The sequence below is a fragment of the Micropterus salmoides genome, unplaced genomic scaffold (assembly GCF_014851395.1).
Source record: "Micropterus salmoides isolate LMB-PRFRI ecotype aquatic unplaced genomic scaffold, ASM1485139v1 Ms_hic_scaffold_19, whole genome shotgun sequence".
Classification (NCBI taxonomy): domain Eukaryota; kingdom Metazoa; phylum Chordata; class Actinopteri; order Centrarchiformes; family Centrarchidae; genus Micropterus; species Micropterus salmoides.
The window spans coordinates 12226303-12241020 of record NW_024041039.1 but is presented as its reverse complement, the minus strand read 5'-3'; positions in this window follow the sequence as shown (position 1 = coordinate 12241020).

Below are 14718 nucleotides of genomic sequence, written 5' to 3'. Positions count from 1 at the left end.
GTGCGTTAAAGTAAACAATTGTCTTTCACAACAAAGAAAGACTAGCACAGGTGTCCCACAAGGCTGTGTCAGTTCTCCAATTCTTTTTACTTTATTTACAAATGATTGTTCAAGTAAGCATTCAAAAAACTATATTTTTAAATATTCTGACGACACAGCCATCTTAAGTCTTCTCGATGAAGACGATAATATTAGAGATGTATACCTGCCAGAAATAAGTCAGTTTGTTGAGTGGTGTGATAAAAATGATCTAATAATAAATATAAAGAAAACAGCGGAGATCATATTCGATCCAAAAGGTATTGGGGACCATCATCAAGTGGTCATACATGACCAAAACATCACCCAAACGCAGACTTACAAGTATTTGGGTGTTTATATAGACAGCTCACTTACTTGGAAAACTCACACGGAATGGGTTTGTACACGGCTGCACCAGAGGCTATATTTTTACGTAGATTACGTTTTTATGGGGTGAATAAGAAAATTATGATGCTGTTCTACAAGGCTGTTTTAGAAAGTATTGTTAAGTATGGTGTTACAGTATGGTTTGGGAACCTATCTATACAGCTAAAATCCAAATTGTCACATCTGGTGTTGACAGCACTTAAAACAGTTGGAAATGAGGAATCTTTGAATCTCCAACAGTTATTTGAGAATAGCACTTTAAATCAGGTGCAGAAAATTGTGGGGGACCAAACTCACTTTCTGCACTCTCAGTATGAATTGCTCCCCTCCGGCAGAAGATATAGAGTTCCACTGTGCAAACTAAACCGGTATAAAAATTATTTTGTTCCTGTGTCTACACGTATGTTGAATAACAGTCTATCTTATTAATTTTAAATTTGTAAATTAATTGTCTTTCCTCTTTTTATACTTTTTATACTTGTATATTGTATATTTCTATGTACATGCAGCAACCATGCAGTCCAAAACAAATTTCCTTTCGAGGACAATAAAGTATACTACTAAAAGTATACTACTACTACCAAATTGCTGAAGAGGTTGAAGGGGTGGGGGTCGGTCTGTCAGTGCTCAGACCATGGACATGTATTACTGGAACCATGTACCATGTAGTAAGATAAACTTATTTGGTTCAGATGGTGTCAAGCGTGTGTGGCGGCAACCAGGTGAAGAGTACAAAGACAGAATGCTGGTGTCTTGGCTACAGTCAAACATGGTGTTGGGAGTGTCATGGTCTGGAGCTGCATAAGTGCTGCCGGCATTGGGGAGCAACAGTTCATTGAGGGAATCATGAATACCAACATGTACTGTGACATATTGAAGCAGAGCGTGATTCCCTCCCTTCGGAGACTGGGGCGCAGGGCAGTATTCCAACATGATAACGACCCCAAACCCACCTACAAGACGACCACTGCCTTGCTAAAGAAGGTGAGGGTAAAGGTGATGGACTGGACAAGCATGTGTCCAGGCCTCAACCCTATTGATCATCTGTGGGTCATCCTCAAACGAAAGGTGGCGGAGCAGAAGGTCTCTAACATCCACCAGCTCCATGATGTCATCATGGAGTATTGAAAGAGGACTCCAGTAGCAACCTGTGAAGCTCTGGAGAACTGCATGTGAAGAGGGTTAAGACAGTGCTAGAAAATAATTGTGACTACACAAAATATTGACACTTGCCCAATTTGGAAATTTTCACTTAGGGGTGTTTTCACTTTAGTTGCCAGTGGTTAAAACACAGAAAGAAATTAAATGGATGTATTTTTTTTTATTCTGTTAAAGCTGCAGTACTTGATATTCCTACTCGTAATGTCAGCAGAGTGACGAAGCAGCAGAGAATTAATACCCAGTTACCTCAGCTCTACAGAGCTTTAAATATCTTTCAGCTCATTGTTTTGGTTTTATGGCCCACAATTTTCTGGTTCAGATAACTTTCACTGCTCTAACTACAGTTTCCAGCAGCAACAGGCGGCGAAAAAAAGCTCCAGGTAGCTCGGAGGTGACATGAGGACTTTGGTTTGCTGTAACTTGTGCTATTTAGATAAGTTGTACTGCAGTATTCTCTTTTTAATGTCTTGTTTCCTTTTTGTTATCATGGTATTAACCTCACATACGTTCTTTCATGTACAGTATTACAAACTTTCCAAATAAATTACAGTCAAATTTGACAGTATGTCCAATGTGGTTTCCTCGGTAGTTTCAAACTGTGCACACAACAATAGGCCTATGCCTTATAGTTGTATTTTGAATAAAATGTGAGATCAAGAATTAAAAATGGACTGTCCTTGATGATATACCATCCTGGCCTCCAGAAGCAATAAAGATACTGGAGATGGGATCCAGAAGGCAGTGGGATGATGGTCTCTTGGGCTAAGTACAGCTGGGATACACATTTGTTGTTAGTATGTTTCTTTTGTGTGTAGCTGAGGTTTGTTGGGTTTCCAAACAGGGAGCAAGATGCAGTAAAAGATCATATTAAAACCATTACTTAACCTATGCTATTCATACAGGAGCGATTATTTACTTAAATGAGCTTTTAATTAGCTAAATGGGCCCTGTGATGGACTGGCGGCCTGTCCAGGGTGTACCCCGCCTATCACCCGATGTCAGCTCGGATTGGCTCCAGACTCCGCGACCCTGTATGCAGGATAAGCGGTTGACGATGGATGATCCCATCGGATGGATGGATTAGCTAAATGGTTGGTTACTTTGTATGACATGCTACTATAGGGAGCTCTTAGATTTACTTGATTAATATAGCTTCATTTGCCTTAATGACCTATGCATTAATAAGTTTGCTATGGGTCAGTAGCTGTGCTTTACAGAGCAGCATTCTGGTTATGACCTATAAAGGACAACTCCACTGATTTTACACATAAAATTCTGTTTACATGTCTTGTGGAGTACTACTGCATGTGAATAAACATATGCCCCAGAGGGAGCTGCACGAAGTCTGATAAATTGCCTAAAGACCTTGTGGTTCTATTAGCCACTATTAGCATCACACATCCAAATCTCCACTACTCTCTACTGTACTACTGGAGTTTGAGTTGCATCATGGGTAATAGGCTATAGGAGGCAGGTTTTTTCAAGGTAGAAAAACGGGTGCAATAAAACAGACAATATCTCTGCTTTATCCTTTTTTAACTGTCCATCATTAGACTAACAATGTAATAGAAGTGCAATGCTAAATAAGGGGAGTACTATTTTAAACATTAAAACCAAATTGTTAACAAAACTGTTTACATCACAAATACAGATCAAACTTCCGCTTTGCATGAGTTATGTGGAATATGACTGTAATAATACTAACACAAGTGATACTAGGTATTCCACAATCTTTTGAGATTCCTATGGTAGTTTTGATATTCCTTGTGTCTGTGAAAGGGCTACATTCAATAATGACTTTCTGACAACAATATAATTTTATAAGCCTGTACAGTACTCATCTACCAGTGCGCTATAGATAAGTTATTAGTTTTTAAAAACAACTGCTTTTTTAGGTTGAGTTGGTTGATATTTTGGTGTTTATGATGACATGTTTGACACTGTGCATGCAATGTATTTATTAACAAATACAACTGCAGGCTTGAGGGCTTATTAGACAGTGAAAACACCCTGAGGATTTATTGCTGCATGACAAACATTTATAATTGCGGTATTACCAAATAGAAAGGCTAAACACCATCATCATAACCCAAACATTATTCTTATTATTAGCTAAAAATGTATATATGACACTTTAATAAACTGTTTTGTTTCTCTGCTATCATATAGTCTATTTTGCTTCACCCCTCCAGCACACCACGACCAGCGTCAAGGCCCTGTCTACTGCTCCCTTGGGGTAATCTCTGGCTGGCTGTTATTTATAGGGCTCTATCCCTATGGTCAACAGCAAGTCTTTTATCACTTGTAGCATCTTTCCTGATTGAACTCTCTATGAATGGTGCACCTAAAAGGACTGCGACGGGGATTATGCTTTGCTATTTTCTGTTACCAGCCAAAATGGAATCCACATATGGCTTTGAATGACATTTACAGTTTTATACACCACAGTATATATTTTTAAAAAATAATGGGATTTTTAATTGAAAGTTTTTTGGTATTCCTGTAATAAAATTACCTTAAAAAGTCAATTAATACTTATTCAATGACCCTGAGTAAGTATCATTTGTGTAGGAGGAATGAAATACTTTTCAGTGATAAATGAAATTACTACTGGAGATGTGCATGCCCTTTCAGAGGGGACATGTAATAGATAAATCATATCTTACAACAGTACATTGTACAGAATGCATCTTAAACTTACTTCTTCAGTGCCACCATGTGGGAAAAACATGGAAGGTACTATTATATGTAGACTAATACGCTTTTCAGATAGAGATGATAGATAGAGATACAATAATAAGATATCTAATTGTGTTCCTTTTAAACTCTAAAATATAATTTCTGCATGTGTTACCTAATAAATCCCTGTGATTCCTCTTCTTGTTTGTAGTCAGTTTTAGATTGACTTGACATTGAAAATCATCTAAACAAAACTGAATATTAACTTCTAACCAGAAATTGAACTTCATGTACCTACATTTCAATCAGGACAACTTTATCAAATACTTTATTTGCTTGCGGTAGTTATGCGCTGTGAGATAACTGTTGTTGTGATTTGGCGCTATATAAATAAAATTGAATTGAATTGAATTGAATTATGTGTTATGTTTGGCGGTGTGGCTCTGTTCTGGGACCCCCTGCCTCTCCATGTGCCTATGTGAAGAGCTGTGAGGCGGGGAGAGCACATTTCCTGACCTTCCACATGTCTGCAGGGAAAGCATATCTCCCTTCCCCGGGCTTTCCATGTATGCATGTGGAAGGGCAGAGAGAACAGCAGTAAAGACCCCCCCCAGGTTACACAACAGAAAAGCTTCAATAAATAAAGAAATATATTCATTGGTCAGGAATAGCCTTAAAGGAGGAGCTGGTGTGGCGGTGACTTTGACTTGACATGGGCTGCCATTAGCTAATGCACTGGGATTATGAGCTGAGCCCGACTTGTTGCCTGCCTGAACTAACGCTATGCTTGACTTTTTGATGACAAATCAATATTTTTATATTAACAATGGATCAAAAGACTATGTGTAGTGTGTGGTCACTCATAGTGATGAACCCACCCAATAATTTTCCTTCAAGTGTGCAGTTCCCCACAGCTCTACGGACTTTTTTAGCATCTTTCCACTCATCGTTTTGGTTCACTCTCACTGCTCAAACCCCCTGTAAGCTACCTCAGCACCAAATGACAGACAGACAGCTAGTTATGACTAGCTAGTGAAAGGAGCATTTAGATATTTCCCTCAGGAGTTGGTGGAGACCAAAACATCTCAAATGTTCAGCTCTGCTTCCTCTCCTCAGTTAATTTACCTGCAGTCAAGTAATGAAAGACAGGTGAAAAAAGACAATATTTCAATAAGAAGAGAAAACCAGATAACTGAGACACAGCCTAGGATGTGTGACAGGATGAGTGTTTAAAGTAAAACCATAAACACAGATGACAGAAAAATTGTCTTTAATGAAGACTACGCCTCAGCTACTCTCACATCAGACCTGCTTACATAAAACCAACCAACCACATTTTTGCACCAGTTTGGTTGTGGATTAAGACTAAAAAGTCCTAATTTAAAAATCAAATGGCACTCGAACTGGAATCTAGAATCTCTACTGAACCCCAATCCTAAAATCACCTCTTCTTCTAATTTACATATATGGGTTAGCCGCTTCCATCATTGGGAGGATGGGATGTGTGTTTCCAAAAGTGCTGAATCGTTTAGAAGTGTAACGATACCAGTGAAATCAACAGGGATTCTATAGCAATCAATCCCATAAAAGTCTTAAGTTCTTTGTAGTCATTGTCACTGAAAAATAATGTCAGCATGTTCAGGCATAGAAAATTCATTACCAAAACTAGTGTTGTTTTGTCCAAGATTGTATTCTCAACCCACCATATACACTTATGGGCCCGAAAAGTCACAGGTTGATATCTCTGCAACACAACACGTAGATGTCTTTGACATAACTGCTGAACTGTTACTTCTTAACATTCTGTTGATAGTGTTAGACCATAAATCTCTTAAATTCTTATACATTGCACCTTTAATATTTGTAATTCATATTGTGTGCACAGTGGACACGTTCATAAATAAAACTGTGTTTAATCAAAATACCGAAACCTAAGACACAGTAAACTGGGGGCCAGGAAGTATTCCAGCACAGAAGTACTGGACAAATAATTAAGCTCCATTTATAGTCTGGTGTGTACTAGATTGGAACTTGGAGCTCCTCAATAGCTTAATCAAGCCGTGATTTTTTTATCTTTAATATCAAAGATGGCTAGTTTTTAAGTGCCATCTGTTACGATGAGAGCACAACAAAAATATCGCTGCCAGGTCCTGACTGACTCAGCAACAGAGAATCATGGTTATTTTTGCTCTTTGCTGACATCTGTTGGTGGAAAACAATATTTACTCTTAAAAAATAAGTTTGACTTGTATGATGACTGCTGCTGCTGCTGCTGCTGCTACTGAACTATCAGAAAACTACTATTACTGCTATTACCACAACCACCAATACTGACTGTTGCCCCCTACATAAGATGGATCACACAGAAAAGAGAAAGTGGTTTAAATAAATATACTTCTCATATAGCCTGCTGTAATATGTTTGCAACCATTTTATTTTAGTAATGCATAAATCATAACTTAGTTTTTAATAGTTTACAGTATAATAAGGCTAGGTTTGAAATTACAGGTCGTGCAACAGGCTGCAGGAGAATACTGCAGTTTAGCACAGAGAGCTGCTGAAGCTCAGCAGGAACAGTTGTCGGCCGGGTCACCGACGACGGACTGAGAGCAGGGTGTCAGGCAGACGACGGGGAGCTTCGACACGTTTCTAAAGGAGAATCTGTCTTTCACAAAAATCTATTACTGAATAACCAGATTTTTTTGGGATCTGAACTGAGGAGCTTTAATTAAGAACTGACCACATACATATTTTCATCTCAATGCACCAGATTTATTTACATGTAGGCCTACACATATATATATATATATATATATATATATATATATATATATATATCTCTGATGACACAACAAGTGTTTGTATTCAAAACTGTGACCTTTTTCATCACTTCCCACTTGAGTTTGCAGGCCTTAAACATGTGTTAAGGTTAAGTAAGTACCTAGTGAAACGATGTTACTACCATTAAATATTTGATCAATCGGATGGATAGTTTTTCAGCCCATCAATCAAGATTTCTGCTTTGTTCTTTTCAGATGGAGGAAATACAGCCAACATTGAATAGTAGTTAAGCAAGGTTCAAGTTTACAAACAGAATATGGATCACTGGGCAAGATATGAATATAAATCTGAGTGTTGTAATCATATTCAAGGAAATGTACATTAGGTTCACAGTAGTTGTGTCACCTTTCATGTTAGTGGACCCAAGAGCAGATACCATACTGAAAAAATCTAATTTGAAGCAGTAACAAACCACCTTGATTCCCGAAAACATAAAATATGGAACTGAAAACCAACGTGAATTGAAGCCGTTTCTGGATAGATGGGGAATTACCACAAGACCTCATAGTGGAAGAAAGTAAGTCTATGGTTGCTTTGCAACACGATTTCAACGAAGTTCAGCTAAGTAAGCTAACTCAAGGAAAGCTACTGTGCTTGAGTGGTCAGTCTACTTTAATTACCTTGTTAAGTGCCTGCTTGTCTTAACATGCAACAGTCGCAGCGCAGATGTGGATGCATTTCATTAGGACGGGTTTGGGATATTAGCTGTTTGGAAAACATGACGTGCATATGAAGACTGTTGGACATTGTTTTTTCTTAGGAGGACGCACTGTTTTGAGCTAAATCTGAATCTAGAGGTTTGTGCTGTGATCATGGAAGAGTTTGACCAGAAGAGGGCAACAAAGCCCACACAATAAGCAACTGATGAGAAAATAAGCAGGCTTATTGGATTCAGAAGAAGTCAATTATCTCAGCTTACAGGCATGATGAAACATATTGAAAATATGAAGCTTGATGATTCAAATGTGGATGTAGTGGAAGAGATGCTTCACGATAGTTTTCACAAAGCATATGTTGAGTTTGAAGATATCAATGCTGCCTGTTGCTTTAATGGATGAAGATGAAGGACAAGCTGATCAGCATAACTGGTATGAACCAAGAACGTGCGAAAGACTTTGTTGAAAACACTGAAAACTGGTGTGAGGAAAAACAGAACAGATAGAAGTAATGCAAGTAAAGTTAAAGCTGCAAGCGAGAGTCAGGATGACATCCAAGCAGACCTCAAGTTGCTAAAAGCAGTCGTCATAGTAAAAAGAAATCTTCGGTTGCTTCATCATCAACAACTGGGTCCTCTGCATGGAGGAAAGAAGAAGCAGAGCATGCAGCCCTGTTGGCGCGTTCAGCAGCTTAAAAAAAAAAAAGGCAAGCGCTGGACATTGAAAAGCTGCAGCTGAAAGCTAAGATGGAACAGCTTGAACTCGATACAGCTATCGCAGAGTCTAATGCAAAGCTCAGGGTGTTTAAGGAATACGACAGTATTAAAGGAAGTGGTCATAGCTATATACCACTAAAGCGCTCAAAAAGTAGACCTAAAGAAGAGAGTGCTGCCGCTTTGCTGACCTCAAATGCTGCTGCAGGAGGACAAGAATCAGATGTTCCTGGCTTGTTGGCACAGTCTTCACCAGACACACAACTGAATGAACCTAATGGCAATAGACACACACAGGTAACAAGCACTGAAATAGATTTAGTTTGAAGTCATGCAGAAGCAAAATGCTATTACTGATATGCTTTTAAAGCAACAGACAAGGTCCTATCTCCCTTCTAAAGACATTCCAGTTTTTAAAGGAGACCCCCTTACTTACAGATTCTTCATCAGGGCCTTTGAGCATGCTGTGGATAGCAAAACCGACAGTTATCAGGACAAGTTGTACTACTTGGAGCAGTATACCAGCGGGGAGCCACAGGAGCTTGTTCGTAGCTGTGAGCATATGTCACCTGATAGAAGTAAAGCATTGAGCACCTATGCTCTTTTCCTGATTGGTTGTAGGAATATGATGGATGATACTGAATTCATGGAAGAAATGGATAACCCTACTAATATGCGAGTTGTTATTTCAAAGCTTCCTTATAGGATAAGAGAGAGGTGGAGAACAACTGCATTTGAGATCCAGGAGGCAAGAAGAGGACAAGCAAGTTTTCTCACCTAGTCGACTTCATTGATTGGCAAGCCAAGGTAGCTCTAGATCCTCTTTTTGGAGATGTTACAGAAGGTTCACAAACCATCAAAGGTATGAAATGGAAATAAAAGAGAAATCTCAGGAAGACTGGACAAAGAGAACGCACATTTGCTACAGGTGTACTGGACACAACCATGGAGGCAACAGCAAGGAAAAACAGCCCTGTAAACGGTGCTGCTGACAAACACAGAACGGATAGACTTCCTGAAATCTAGACGTCTGTGTTTTTTGGATGCCTTACCTTTGGGCACCTTAGTAAAACTTGGAAAAAGAGACTCAAGTGTCAGATTTGTTCCAAGTCTCATCCAGACATACTTCATGCAAAACAGAGGATAACAGTGCAGAAAAGACAGAAGAAAACAACACTGAGAATGACATAGTTTCTAGTGCCTATGAATTGTTGGGTCAAGAGTCATGTGGAAACACTGGGGCTGGAGAAGAGGAATGTGTGCTTGCTGTTGTACCAGTTAAGCTGAAGTCTAGGAAGAGTGAGATGTGTGGAAACATATGCTTTTATAGATCCTGGTAGTATAGCAACATTTTGCACTGAAGACATTCAGAGGAAACTAAATCTCAAAGGAAAGAGCACCCAGTTCCTTCTTGACACCATGGCTCAAGACAACTCTGATAGTTGTTTTAATGAAGAGTGTTGTCCTTTCGGATCTTGAGGTGTGTGGTCTTGAAGAAGACACATACATTGAACTCCCAAAGGTGTTTACACACGGCCACATCCCAGTGAAGAAAGATAATAATCTGCAACAGCAAGATATTGCACAATGGCAGTATTTGAAAGAACTACGCCTGCCACGCATTAAAGCAGAAGTGGGAATGCTTATTGGTGCTAACGTCCCTAAAGCCATTGAGCCATGGCTGGTCATTAATAGTGATGGAAAGGGACCATATATACCATTCAAGTGAGTGAAATAGAAGAACTCTTAGTGAAACAGTACAACACAGATTTTCCAGAACGAAGCTGTGTCACGATCGTGGTGTGGAGGCAGGTTGGAGAACCCAAACGCAGGACACAGAGCGGAGCAGGTATGGTATAACGAAGGGTTTTAATAAACAAACAAAAGCGAGCACACTTACAGGTGAGTGGCTGAATAACAGAAATCCAAAAGTACAGGGAGAGGAGACGAGACAAGACAAGCAAGGCTGGTTACAGGCAGAGAGTACACACACGACAGACTGGGGGGTAACATGAACAATGACCGGACAAGGACAAGACAGAAACACCAGGTATATATACACAGGGACTAACGAGCAGGGCGGGAGCAACACAGGTGACAGACATGAGACTAACAAGGCAGAGAGAGAGAGAGCAGAGGAAAACAGAGAGACTAGCATGACAAGCAGATTATATAACAGATACTGGACACTAGACAGGACAGAACCCAAAACTCAACATACCAAGGCAGATACCAAACTCAAAAGCAAACACAAAGGATGGCCAACCGGCAGAGCGTGACAAGCTGTGAAGAAAAGGAAAAAATGTCCCTGGATGATCACAAGTTTATGCACCTGGTTTCAAGTTCAACAAAGTTGGTTGATGGACATTATAGTCTGAGGTTACCGCTGAGAAATGAGTACACCAAGATGCCAAATAATCGCTGCATGTCTCAGCAACGGGCTGACAATCTCAAGAAGAAGTTAAACAGAAACCCAGACTTCCACAAGGACTACATAAAATTCGAGAGACATCACTGAGCAACTCAGCTGCAATGATGGAAGTGTGTGGTATATCCCCCTCCACGGAGTGTATCACCCCAAGGAGAAGAAAATGAGAGTGGTCTTTGATTGCAGTTACTCCAAGGACCAGACCTCACTAACCCCCTCATTGGTGTCCTATTGAGGTTCAGAGAGCACCAGTGGCGCTGATGGCGGATGTGGAGTCTGTTTTATCAGGTGAGGATCCCGAAGGAAGATGCAGATCTACTGCGGTTTCTGTGGTGCGCTAATGGTGATCTTAACTGTGACGTAGAAGTGTTCAGGATGAATGTACATCTTTTCGGTGCTAGTTAAAGTTAAAGATCTGGACATGAGCCACAATATGCTACCAATGGAGCGTGCACAGAAACTGACAAGTTCAGCTTCCAGATAAACATGTAAAACAAGCCTGTCACCAGACGTGGCATCCTGTCCACAGTAAGTTTGTTTTTGACCCCCTTGGCTTTTTAGCTCATATTGCCAGCAAAACTCATCTTTCGCGTCCCTTGAAACACGTCACAATACCAAGACTGGAACTGGCGGCAGCAGTCATGGCAGTAAAAATGGACCGAATGTTGAGACAGGAGCTTACGATCCTATTACAAGAATCCATCTTCTGGACTGAAAAAACTACAGTGTTCAGATACCTTTCAAACGAAAGTGCTCGCTTCAAAACCTTTGTAGCAAACAGAGTAACTACAGTAAGTGATCATTCCCATCCTACCCACTGGCACTACATGAACTCTGAGCTAAATCCATCAGATCAGGGCTCTCGAGGAGTCAAAGTGAGGAAGTTCCTGCAGAACAAAGTCTGGATACATGGTCCAGATTTCTTGCAGGACCCTGAAAGTGAGTGGCCAAAACAACTGTATAAAACATGTTTGACCACAGAGGAAGACCCAGAAATCAAAACATGTGCTCGAGTTATCATGACACAATCAACAAGGTTACAGCTTACTACTCGACATGGCAATGGCTAAAAAGGGCTGTTGCCTGGTTTCTCAGACTAAAAACCATACTAATGCTACTGAAAAACAAGAGAAAGGAGCTTGAAGTCAGTCAGTCTGAGAACAATCGTGAAACCCAGAACAAGCTCGTTGGACAGAATATGAAGAAGTTCAAATCGCGCTAGTTAAAGCAGAAACAGAGCTAGTACAGTATAGTCAGCAGCAAGACTACACGGAAGAAATCAGTAAACATGCTCCAATCAAGAAAAAGAGCCAGATCTACAAACTTGACCCCATGTTTCAAGATGGGATACTGAGAGTCGGAGGCTGCCTTAATAAAGCTGCTATGCCACAAGAGGCTAAACATCCAGCCATCCTCTCTAAAGTTTCGCCCATAGCCAACCTCATACTGCAACACATACACCAAGAAGTTGGACATTGTGGTTGCAACTATATGTTAGCAGTACTGCGAGAAATATATTGGGTCCCTCAAGCTAATTCAGCTGTAAGGAGGATTATGTGCATTGTGTGCAGAAGGCTCATACTGCATTCCATTTGACATAGGAAGCCGGAATTTCCGAGTTCCAACCGCACTTCCTCGCCTTCGTGATCCAAGATGGCTGTCGGGGTATCAACAGTTAGTGAAAGCTGTAGTTTATACTGTTTATTAGCACTTTTGTGTACTGTAATGTTCGTACACAAAGTGCTGTCCAGCTGCTGTCTGTGGACGTGTTGCTACAGTGTTTAGTGTGAGTAAATACCGCACAATGCGTTTTTTTAATCAACCAGCGTATCAATAGCGAACATGGCTAGTTGTAAACAAACAGCTGTCAACTCGGGATTGACGTCATTCCCAGCTCTGACCTCCGAGGTAAATGGAACGCAGCATCAATGCTAAGGCTGGAAGACTGGAAGATGCCTGAAGACAGGCTACCACCTGATCAGCCACCCTTTATCAACATGGGGGTTGACTTCTTTGTGGAAATGTGGAAGGAGCCTTGTTAAACTAGATGGTGGGATTTTCACTTATCTTACAGTAAGAGCTGTAAGATTGCTTACAGCCTGGATACAGATTCCCGTATCAACGCCATATGCAGGTTTATATACAGAAGAGGACAAGTAAAAATTATATACACAGACAATGGAACTGCGTAAAACACACTGGACAGACCTGTGAACAAACTGTGCCTGCTGAAACACGAAATGTGAACAGTTAGAAAATGAAAATTGTTAAAAAAAATGTTATTTTATCCAATCTGATAGATTGGTTCTCGTCACCTGTCATTCAACTTTACGCTCTTGGCCACTACTGTACTGCGAGTGCGCGGGCGACACAGCAGCAGGCCAGTGACAGAGGACGAAGCTACACCCGAAGCTTCACCCACGCTTGTTATGAGAAACGGAGGTGGCTAGTTGGATGTGATGTTAGCAATGCCCTTTTTTGCTTTCCCTGTGGGCACTGAAGTTTTGTGGACAACAACGGGGGTAAGAGACCTCAAACATTTATATGAAAAATGCAAACGTCATGCCAGTAGCCGCAGCCATCTTGATAATAGCTTGAAACTAACGTTTTTGGGCAGAGTTAGCATTGCTGAACAAGTAGATGAAGGCTACAGGATTGCCATTAGAAGGCACAACAAAGAGGTGACAAAAAATCGTCACATACTGTCCAGGATAATAGACTGTGTGAAATTTTGTGGAGCCTTTGAGTTGGCTTTACGTGGCCATGATGAGAGTGAGAGCTCAGATAACCCCAGTATATTTCGCAGGTTGGTGGATTTTGTTGCTTCTCTTGATGGAGCATTGAAAGAGCACCTTGACAGTGCTACTGTATTTAAGGGAACGTCAAAAACTGTACAGAATGAGCTACTGGACTGTATGTTGTCTGTTACAAGACAAAAAATAATCAAAGATGTCCAGACAAGTGATTTTATCAATCCAGGCAGATGAAACAACAGATATTGCCACACAGTCCCAATTTGTGCTTGTGCTGCGCTACATCAATGACAAAAATAACGTGCAGGAAAGATTTTTTGAGTTCATCCCTCTGCAGTCAGCTACAGCTGAGTCCATTGCCACTGCACTAAAGGAGTGTCTTGCTTCTATCCTTCCTGAGGATCAAAAAAGTAAGCTCATCTGCTAGGCATATGATGGGACCAGCGTGATGAGGGGTGCCACTGCAGGTGTTTAGAGGAAAATTCAAGATGTGTACCCAAATGCCCACTACAGAATTTGTTTTTCCTAACATTGGTGGATTTGTTAGCTTTTTTCCAAATCACCCAAGCGGAGATGTTTTCTGGATAAAGTGATTGCCCATAGACTGCCAAGATCCAGCAACGTCAGGTGGAACTTTCATAGCTGTGCCATCAATACTGTTTTGGAGCACAGAGAGGATCTCATTCACTGTTTTGAGAGCATACAAGACTCCATTGAGTTTGACCCCAATACTGTCAGAGAAGCGGGAGCCCTGGCCATGCTACTGGATGATCAGGATTTTAAGTTCTTTCTGGAACTTTATTACCATTATAAATCCTTACAAAAATCATAATTTTAATATTATACATAACAGCATCCCAAATAATAAATTTGCAACATAAAAATAAATGTGAAGATATATTATTATTATATATATAATATTTTACAAATTAAATATGAAGCAACCAAAAACTAAACAAAAACTACTGTCTCAAACTCAAATGGCTTTGTTTTTCTTTTTGAAAGTCATTGCAACAGTGACAACTAGTGGCCTAATACAGGCTACTACCTGAGAGAGAGAGAGAGAGAGAGAGAGAGAG